The sequence below is a fragment of the Thalassophryne amazonica genome, chromosome 9 (genome assembly GCF_902500255.1).
Source record: "Thalassophryne amazonica chromosome 9, fThaAma1.1, whole genome shotgun sequence".
In the NCBI taxonomy this organism is placed as follows: Eukaryota; Metazoa; Chordata; class Actinopteri; order Batrachoidiformes; family Batrachoididae; genus Thalassophryne; species Thalassophryne amazonica.
In genome coordinates, this window is record NC_047111.1 from 25244555 (window position 1) to 25255916 (window position 11362).

An 11362-nucleotide genomic window follows, 5' to 3' on the forward strand; every position below is an offset into this window, starting at 1 on the left:
AATTAATAAACTGGTCGACCTCTGTACATGTGACTAACAAATATAATGTATTAAACACAACAAAGTCCAATTATCTCCACTTTGATACGTTGGACCAGAACCGTTTCCTCCAAGCACATGGTCAGATGGTGTAGTGCCACTGTGTGAAGTCTCATTCAAATGTGGAAAAGTAGATGAAGAAGTCTTGTTCTTCTGACTGACCTCGTAAGAACCTCGTTATTTAGACGATCAGTTCACACACATAACTGCAATTATCTCACTTTGAAGATGTCAGACTGGAATTATTTTTTCCTCCATGTAAATGTTCATGTGGTGTTTCACTGAAACTGACCAAATGGTTTGGGAGGAGTTGACAGACAGGTATGCAGAGACACAGATGGACATGTTGATTTGGATATACTCCCTGCAACCTCCAGTTCTTGTTTGCGGCTAGTATCATCAAATAAATTCATCTGTGTGCTCCACTTGCATGTGTGTTTCACATATATCATAGTGTCTGAAATCATTTCCATCACTCTGAATACCAGCAGCCTGACTGTTCAGCCGAGACGTTACAGCAGCAAGTTGCTCATCCCATTTTCCCAACAGTCGAGATTTGCTCAAAGATAAAACGGCTCTCAGGAGAAATCCACTACAGCGGTGTCATATTATGACGCTGTATTCATACTTTCATCTCCATCCTTCTGCCACAAAATAGATCAATACCTTCCAATCAGAGCTCAACTGCTGCGTCTGTGTTCCCTTGTGGTTTCTTAATAGTCTCAATAAGACCATCAAAAGTCTGTCATCAAGACCTTGACTGTGGAAAGATCTATATTAATGTGATTTTCTCAGTATCTGTGAAGCCTTGTTTCCAGTAGATCTGATTACATGATGTTATGGAACCGGCATTGCTTTCTTCTGCTGCATGCACACGTTAATGGTAGGAGAACTGATATATCGTTACGGTAGAACCCATGTGGTCTTCAGACGGTAGATGATGATGTGAGATGTGATAATTCTGCAGTGTTAATAATAATGGCCTAATTGGAAAAAAATGCAACAGTATTTTATCTCCATTATCTCCATCCTGCTGTTGTGGATGTGAGTGACTGTGCTGTGACAAGCGATGTGATGGTTTTTCTGCAGTCAGTATTGTTAATGCAGCATTACTGCAGGATGAACTCAACAATGTTCTCACTCAGCTGTGAACTCTGACAATTACTGTATATTAATTCGACTGTCAAAGTACGATATGTATAAATACTTTAAGATGTGTAATGGGGCTTTGTGAAGAAAATGTGCAGCAAAAATTAAAATAAAGCCCTCACAGTCAAACTATGAGTCTCTGCTTCTTTTGTTTGAGACATATTTTAAAGGGACCCCGCATCACCACCAAATTATTTTAATGTTTTTAATTTCAAGTTATAGAAAGTGTCACTGCTGACAACCATTGTTTTAGAACCATAAATAACAGAAGGAGAAGTTAAAAAACACTTTAACCTTTCGATTCAGTTAATTCTGGTACAACAGTTTTGTCAGCATGCACATACCTGAACTGACTTTTTAGAGGTTATCCATCAAAGTTAACAAGGTCAACTATCACGTGATTTATTTATTTTTGTTAAATAAATAATGGATATGAATCATTACTGGCAGTGAAAAATAAGGTGGACTGCATTTATATAGCACTTTTCCATCTGCATCAGATGCTCAAAGCGCTTAACAATAATGCCTCACATTCACCCCAATGTCAGGGTGCTGCCATACAAGGCGCTCGCTACACACCGGGAGCAATAGGGGATTAAGGACCTTGCCCATGGGCCCTTAGTGATTTTCTAGTCAGGTGGGGATTTGAACCGAGGATCTTCTGGTCTCAAGCCCAACACCTTAACCACTAGACCATCACCTCCCCTCCCTAAAGGTGCCTTAAAGCATTTCATTGTGAAGGGACATCAATAAAAGACTTACTCTGAGCTTCGCTGCAAACATGTTCAGATGTTGCACAAAGAAGAAAAAACAACAAACAGCAGTTAAACCCGGGATAACGAGAGCATGAAAACTTGTATCATATAATTTAATGCTAACAGGCAGCACATAACGCAACACTAACAGGCTAACAACAGTATGAAAACTTGCTAGCATCACATAATGTCATGCTAAATGGGTGGCACACAATACAGTGCTAATGGGCTGACTGTTTAGTAGGAAAACGTGATGGAAAAATTCACTGGATTGAGTTTGGGAATGGTACCTTAAGTGCTGCTGCTGCAAGGAATTGTGGGGCTTCAACAAAAGCACTGAAGCACAAAATTAAGAGGTCATGGCTGCTACTTAGCTAATTCTGGGACATTTCATTCAGGAACCTTTCTGAGCACAAGGAGGATTCAGACACAGCCCAAGTCACCTCATCTACCCTTTTGAATTCAGGACGATCCATCACCTTGTTATGACAATTGTTGTTGTCCGTTCAGCTGCTCCCGTTTTGCGGTCGGGGTCACCACAGCGGATACAGCCAGATCCGCATTGGTAGTTGGCACAAGTTTTACGCAGGATGCCCTTCCTGACACAACTCCAGTTTTACCAGGAGAAACACACACAGCTGCTGGTGTTCCAAAGAGGTCTCCCATCCAAGTACTAACCAGGTCCCGCACTGCTTAGCTTCTGAGTTCTGACGGGATCAGGCTTACACAGAGCAGATCGGCTGCCACTTTGCTATGACAATGACTTCTTCAAATCACTTAACACTGATTTCATCTGGTTTAAGGAAAGAACAATAAAATAATACGAGGGAGGGAATAATATAAGTCCACAGTGAAACAGGAAATGTCAAACACTTCCTGAATTGACAGACAAGATCTCATGGAATCTCACGTTAATACAGTGGCAAGTTCACACTGAAACAGGAAGTGCCAAATTTTGAGTCCACGGTGAAACAGGAAATGTAAAATGTTAAACACTTCCTGGATTGACAGAGGAGATCTCATGGAATCTCGCGGGAATACAATGGCAAGTTCACACTGAAACAAAAGTGTAAAATTTTGAGTTCACAGTGAAACAGGAAATGTCAAATATTGAACACTTCCTGGCATCGGTGGAGCTAGAGCAGAGGCCAGGGTTGCACTGGTCTCCCCTGAAATCTGACTGGACAGATGACTGACATGTCACAGCACGACATGTCTGGTTGAAAAGAGCTGCATTTTGAAATCAGTGACAAAGATCGATTGCAAGAATAAATTGCATATATGTGTATTAATGTACATAAATGGTTCTGCCAGTGTGGTATTTACTATTACTATATATGCAGACAGGGGGAAAAGAAAAAAAAAAGATTGACTGCTTGGCCCAACATGTCCTGTGAGGCTTCATCACGGCGGTGCTTTGCGCCATGCGGCTCCGTCCCGATGCGCGGAGTTCCTCTGCACGTCTGTCTCAATGTGCCGAAAAAGTGCTGATGTCCACGTCTTCCGCAATTCCTGTGCTAGTCAGACGACATACCGGATCAGGACAGCGTCCAGTGTGGAAATGAACAGCACATTCCACTGTTACAGGAGTTTTTGTCATGGAAAGAGGAGCGGAGGAACTCTGCACGTCGCGGCGGAGCCGCATGGCGCAAAGCAACACCGTGATGAAGCCTCACAGGACATGTTGGGGCATATCCAGCTCATGCACAATTTCTCGGATACTCACACGACTGAAAAGCAACCGGAAGCCGTCTGAGCCATCTGAAAGCCGTCCTGTGAGACCAACACGGAGGTGGTTTTGTCCCGCGCCATGAGCGGCATGGTGGAGCAATCCTCCGATTAAGATGTAACCTTCAGTGGTGGACATGGATCCATGCAAACATTGGTATTGGATTAGAATGAGAACAACCCCCTTGTGTCTGATGATTTGCAGATGTTAATGCTGGATTATGGTCGTAAATAGCCGTTTTACCGGCTCCGCTAACATGTTGTCTGTAAAACTCCTTATTACTGTTTGCGACTGTAAAATCCAGCATTAACGTCTGCAAATCATCACACACAACAGGGTTATTCCCTAAGTGAAATACATCCATCATCCTGGTGTCACTCAGAGAGCAAAATTAAGAGGTTATTTAAGTCCTTCAGACAGCAACATTAAGAGGTTATTTAATCAACAGCTGCCTGCTCATTTAAAAATCACTGGAAACACATGCATATTAGAGGATGACACGGGAGTAGATTTTCACTCCTGTCCCATCCCACTCCCACAGAAAAAATCCTGTCCCATCCCAATCCCGGGCCAGAGTAAAAAAAAAAAAAAAAATCCTGTCCCATCCCTCTGTACCGCTCCCATTTTCCCCTTCTTTTAGTTTTTAGGCAGTACACCGAATTTGATTTGATCTTCTCCCCATTCTTTTTTAGGTTACTTTGTGTGTTGTGCAGTTTTATTTCAAAAGATATGGCAATAGGAACAGCTCATCTGTAGTAATATAGGGAGACACTTATTGCCTTAATCCAAATAATAAAAAAAATCTTCACAAGACACAAAACATAAATAATGCACAGCCTCTGGTCTTATAGTTTTTCAATGGAGGACCAGCTGCAAAGTCCCTGTTTCTAGCTCTTTTGGAGGTCAGTTACAGCAAAAAATAATAATAATAAAAAAGAAAGCACGGGTCACACCATGCCCACCTTTGTTGAATAAACCCAAACATAACATATAAAGTTGCATTTTACTAATTTACTGAGCAATTGTTTCCCTTAAAACAGTGGCATTACTTATGTTTTAAACTGCTAAAACAACAACAACAAATTGTGCCAAGCAAGAGAACTGTCCTCAATGAACAAAAGTGCATAAAGGCATCATTACCTTCACAATTCACATACTGTACCTGTTTTGGAAAAAGAAAAAAGTGCATATGAAGGAAATATTAAATAAAAATGACAACGGCCATATCAGTCTACTTTCTCACTCTTCAGCACATTTGAATATTTGTCTATTTGCAAGAAAACACATGCCCAGAAACTAATTAGGGCTAACTATCAGAATCATCACGTTCAACTAACATCACAACACTTTCTTACCTTAAATGTTGGTAGGAATAAAAAGTGCATCTACATTTCCTGGACTGAGGGTGGCGCTCCTCTCCTCATGTTTTATAAGCAGCATACAGCATGTTAACATCGTCACACTAAACTCTCCTGAAGTTCAGTAATATTTCCCTGCCAATTCTGAGAGCTTAATAGATGAGTCGTTATTTCTGACTTTGCGTTGCAAATCACTTTTTAACCCACTGGATTCTCCACTGGTGTTTCCTGCCTTCTGCTTCTTCTTTGAATTTCAGTGGAAAGCAGGGGCCGGAAACACTTGGCTTCTGGGCCGAGTAGTTCTTTTGACTTGTGTTAACAGTGTTGGCTTACTGAAAGAAAACTACAGAATGGCGGCACCCGTCCTTTGTCCCCCCCATTAGTTGGTTCCCGCGCCCATCTGCTCCCGTTAACTTTTTATTCTGTACTGTCCCAATTACGTGATAAAGAGTAAATGTGACTCCCATCCTATGGAAATCCCACGGGAATGTAACTTTAGTGTCATTATTACTTCATGGTTCAAACGACGTGTTCAGTTCAAATCTGAGGCAAACATTTTACTTCTTCTACTCAGGTGGATTAGAACTTTTTGTGGTACACATCACCAACTACTGGACAGGAGGAACTTAGCAGTCAATGTGACTCACTGATTTCAAAATGCAGCTCTTTCAACCAGACATGCGGTGCCGTGACATGTCAATCATCTGTGTCCAATCAGATTTCAGGGAGTCCAGTAGAACCCTGGCCTCCGCTCTAGCTCCACAAATGCCAGGAAGTGTTCAACATTTGACATTTCCTGTTTCACTGTGGACTCAAAATTGGGCACTTCCTGTTTCAGTGTGAACTTGCCACTGAGTTCCCATGAGATTCCATGGGATCTTGTCTGACAATCCAGGAGGTGTTGATCCAGGAAGTGTTTGACATTTCCCGCTTCACCCACTGATCTCTATATAACACTGAATAGCTCATTGGTCAATATTCTTGAAGCAAACTGGTTGCCATATTACCACTCCCACCATTCCTGAATGCTCTTTTCTATTGATGTTTAATGAGGTGCACACGACTGTATTTTTTGTAATTTTGTTAAAAAATACCTTCATGTGCAGCGATAAACTGTGCAAATTGGCAGATCAAAGGGGGAGGGTGTTCTAGTGGTTAAGGTGTTGGGCTTGAGTCCAAAAGATCATGGGTTCAAATCCCCGCCTGACTGGAAAATTACTAAGGGCCCTTGGGCAAGGCCTTTAATCCCCTATTGCTCCCGGTGTGTAGTGAGCGCCTTGTATGGCAGCACCCTGACATCGGGGTGAATGTGAGGCATTATTGTAAAGCGCTTTGAGCGTCTGATACAGATGGAAAAGCGCTATATAAATGCAGTCCATTTACCATTTATCAAAGGCTGTGGATGAACATTTCACCTATGAGTATGATTGAAATGGGAAGTAATGAACAATAATTTGAAGAGTTCTCTCCCTTATTCCAGCATATAGGCAAAGATAATAATAATAATAATAATAATAATAATAATAATAGTAATAAGTGGCTTATTAACACAACATGTGTAGCCACATGTTGTGTTTTGTGTTGGACAAACTATTTTAAGACATTTATTAGGTCTACTTGTGCATAGTTTTGGAGCTTTAGGCGTTGTTCCTACAAGCTTTATTACTAATAGGCTGAAGTTCATAGAGCTGTGTGTAATAAATGTTGTCATTGCAGGGAAAACTCACTCTCTTGTAGCTAGTTAAGTGGCGTTTTATTCTTTTAGTGCAACTATTTAAAAAAAATCCGCTATTTTTGTATTATCCATCACGACTTTTGTTATCCATCGACTTTTGTTCATGATATGGTATCACTACACACACACACACACACACACACACACACACATATCTCTCTCTCTCTCTCTCTCTCTCTCTCTCTCTCTCTCTCTCTCTCTCTCTCTCTCTCTCTCTCTCTATATATATATGCTTGCTGATGATTCCACAAAACTTGTGTAAACTTTGATGAAAGAATGATAATTTTTAGAACTGAGTATTTGTCCCAGTGAGATATGAGTAGCTGAGAATAGAAGGGAAGAAAGTGTCAAAGTAATAAAAGAAAGAAAGAAAATAAATCAAGTAGCTAATCATGGCAGGTATAGATTAGGAGGGATCAATCTTACATTATTCAAAGAACAAAAATAAGTGAATGAGAGAATCAGCTCAGTTATTACTTGAAACTGTTGACGTTCTAATAAACTGTCTATGTTGTTGCTGTTGTTGTCCATTCAGCTGCGCCCATTTTTGTTTGGGGTCACCATGGTGGATAGATCCACACTGGTACTTGGCAATAGTTTTACACTGTATGCCCTTCGTGATGCAACTCCAGTGTTACCTGGAGAAACACACACAGGCGCCGGTGTTCCAAAGAGGTCTCCCATCCAGTTATTAACCAGATGCCGCACTGCTTAGCTTCTGAGATCTGACGGGATCAGGCTGACACAGAGCAGACGAGCTGCAATAAGCTGTCTATGTGCGGTGCGCATAAGTTCAGAGTGGTAAGATGACCGCCACTTCACTTCAGCAGATTGTACGGAGTGTGTGGGCCATTGAGCTGTCCAGTAATATATACAGATCAGTGGTTTCACCGTGGACTCAGAATTTGGCCCTTCCTCATCTTTGTACCATGAGCAAGCCTCGTGTTGTTGAGCGGTGCTTCACTCCTATTATTTACAGGTATTATCAAGTTTTAGAGATTTGCTTTCTTTTTGAGTTTGAGGAAGATCATTTTAGAAATTTTTATTTTTTTTATATTTTTTTTGTATTTCTTGTATTTAAAATGGCATGAACAAATTTAATGTGTGAAATACCAAGTGTTGCAATACACAGTATCTGAACCTTATGAGTGTGGTATTATTACTTGTTTAAGAATGTTTAATTTTCACTGTTGCTGCACTTTGTGTGAAATCATAGTTATATCGTATATGATATTGATATGACAATGTTGAGATATGATCATTTGACCATATTGTACAGTCCTACTGTCAACTCGCTGAAAAGTTTGAATATTAATTTCCATCTACATAAAAAAAATGCTTAAAGTGGCAGGGGGTTAAGAGGGCTGTAATTAGGGGGTCTGAAATGTTTTAGCCATGCTAATGCTTCCCTGAAGCATTTGCTCCAAATAAGTCTGAAGGACCTAAATGACATGGTGAGATGCTGAAGAGCTTAGCTTATTCATGTCTGTGACATATACATATTAATGAAGACTCTCCCAGTCTGGATGGACTTCACTGACTTCAGCTCCCCTTCCTCCAGCACTTGATCATGAAACTTGGCCCACTAGGCAGCAACACCCCATTTGGGTGTTACTGGGGTCCCCCAAGGATGTGTTCTGAGCCCTCTATTGTTCACCCTGATGGACCATGACTGCAGTACCAAATATAGCTAGAACCACATCAACAAGTTGCAGATGAAACAACAGTGATGTGCCTCATCAACGAAGATGTCTACAGAAAGGAGGTGAACCAACTTGTCATCTGGTGTGACAACAACAATAACAACCTGTCACTGAATGTCAACAAGTCGAAGGAGATCATTGTTGACTTCAGAAGCACATGGAACATACATCACTCATCATCCATAGCAATGCTGTAGAGTCCGTGCAAAACATCAAGTATCTGGTGGTGCACATCACAAATGATCTGACGTGGAGTTCAAACACCACCTCCCTTGGCATGAGAACACACTAGTATCTTCACTTCCTATGACGGATGAGGAGAACAAACCCCCATCCTCACGCTCTTCTACAGAGGTGCTACAGACAAGATCCTGACCAGCAGCCTCTCATTCTGGTATGGCAGCTGCACCGCCTTGAACCCAGTCTATGGCTTTAACAGTTGACTTATTGCTTAATTAGATGATCAGCAGTGACATTTGATCCACCCCACAGGGACCTATAGCCTTTCAGCAGCATTAATCACAGGGATTCTTTTTGGAACAAAGAGGCGTGGCATCAATGGATGGCCACACCCCAGTGGGCTGAGTGATGCTGGGTTTGGATTGTGGATGTGAGTAGAGGGATGGATACAGTGGACAGAGGATAGCTGAGGCGAGTGGAGGCCTTCCATCGGCAGAACCATGAAACTATCATTCACGTGGACAGTGCTGGGTTTTCTTCTTATTCAACGGGCCTCAAGAGTTCACGCAGGTACAACAGCTGGAGTTTATAACACGCACACACTCATGCATGCACACACACACACACACACATACACACACTAATTATTATTCCTTTATTGTATTAATTTGCTTACTCCTTTGGGTACTTTGTGTTACAGCCGGGACGCTCCACTTTTCCTTTTGGATTAATTAAATGTTATCTTAATGTACAGAAAACCACAATAACACATAAATTGTTTGTCATAGAAATTGTTCATCTATAAATATTTTAATGGGAATTATTGTTTATAACTTAAGACCTTGAAAACAGTCGAATGTTCAATCAACTCTATCATAGAAAATGGACTTTTCTGTAACATTTCTATTGCATTTTTCCATCTGATGCTGACACTCAAAGTGCTTTACAATGATAACTCACATTCACCCATTTATACAAGCGCTCACATTCGTGAGTTGACTGTCAAAGAATCAGACTGAGGATTGCCCTGGCACTAGCCTACCTGCCGCTGTGCTCCCGTTTTGCTGGGAGTCAGGATGTCCATTATGGAGCCGCAGTTTGAATTGGCACAGGATTTAAACCGGATTCCAATCCCGACATACCTCCAGATATACACGGTGGTCTTAAACAAGGGATATTCTCTTTGGGAAACAAGTGCCCTAAGCGCTCGTGCCACCAGGGATCATCTGTGCTAAATCAATTCTGTTATTGTGTTAAATCAATTTGATCAATACCAGTTGAGTTGATTTACACTCCGATCGAGATGAGTTAAGGCCAATGATGGAGCTCATGAAACACTCACTCACTGCAGTAATCATTTAACACTGCAAAAATTACTGTGCAGATCTTCAACAACATTACAGAAAGCCCTTTTAAGACAGTGATTCATAAATAATGGAACAGCGTCATAGGTCAGCATTCACCTGTTTCATCATCAACAGTGCTAAAAATAATTTAGAATGGCAGCAAAACTGAAATATGTCCACCAATCAAACCACTGCTGCAAGCAGCTATAATAATTCAATCTACACTCTGTTTTATCAGGGACATAAAGTACTGATATCATTAATTTTGGTGGATTATTAAAAACTCTGAAGGTTTTGCAGATTTAGAATTGTTCCTTTGGTTTTGTACAGAATGTACTTACTCAAAGTAACAAAACTCAATATATTTAAAGAAATTTCACATTACACGCCAAGTGTAATTTGTAAATAAAAACAGAATACAATGATTTGCAAATCCTCTTCAACCTATATTCAATTGAATACACCACAAAGACAAGATATTTAATGTTCCAACTGATAGACTTTATTGTTTATGTGCAAATATTTGCTCATTTTGAAATGGATGCCTGCAAGACGTTTCAACAAAGCTGGATTTCTGGATGTTGTTGATGTATGGCTTTTGCTTTGCATGGTAGAGTTTTAACTTGCACTTGTAGATGTAGGGACGAACTGTGTTAACTGACAATGGTTTTCTGAAGTGTTCCTGAGCCCACGCAGTAAGATCCTTTACACAATGATGTTGGTTTTTAATGCAGTGCCGCCTGAGGGATTGAAGGTCACGGGCATTCAATGTTGGTTTTTGGCCTTGCCACTTATGTGTACAAAGTTCTCCAGATTCTCTGAATCTTCTGATTATATTATGGACTGTAGATGATGGAATCCCTAAGTTCCTTGCAAATGAACATTAAGAAACATTGTTCTTAAACTGTGGGCCTATTTTTTTCACGCAGTTGTTCACAAAGTGGTGATCCTCGCCCCATCTTTGCTTGTGAATGGCTGAGTCTTTTGGGGATGCTCCTTTTATACCCAATCATGACACTCACCTGTTTCCAATTATCTGTTCACCTGTGGAATGTTCCAAATAGGTGTTCTTTGAGCGTTCTTTGAGTCTTTTGTTGTCCCTGTCCCAGCTTTTTTGAAACATGTTGCAGGCATCCATTTCAAAATGAGCAAATATTTGCACAAAACAACAAGGTTTATCAGTTTGAACATTAAATATCTTGTCTTTGTGATGTATTCAGTTGAATATAGGTTGAAAAGGATTTCCAAATCATTGTATTCTGTTTTTATTTACATTTCACACAACGTCCCAACTTCATAGGAATTGGGGTTGTATAAATTGTAATAATCAGAGGGTAACAGCAGAGTGTGAGGCCTTCATTGTTAACG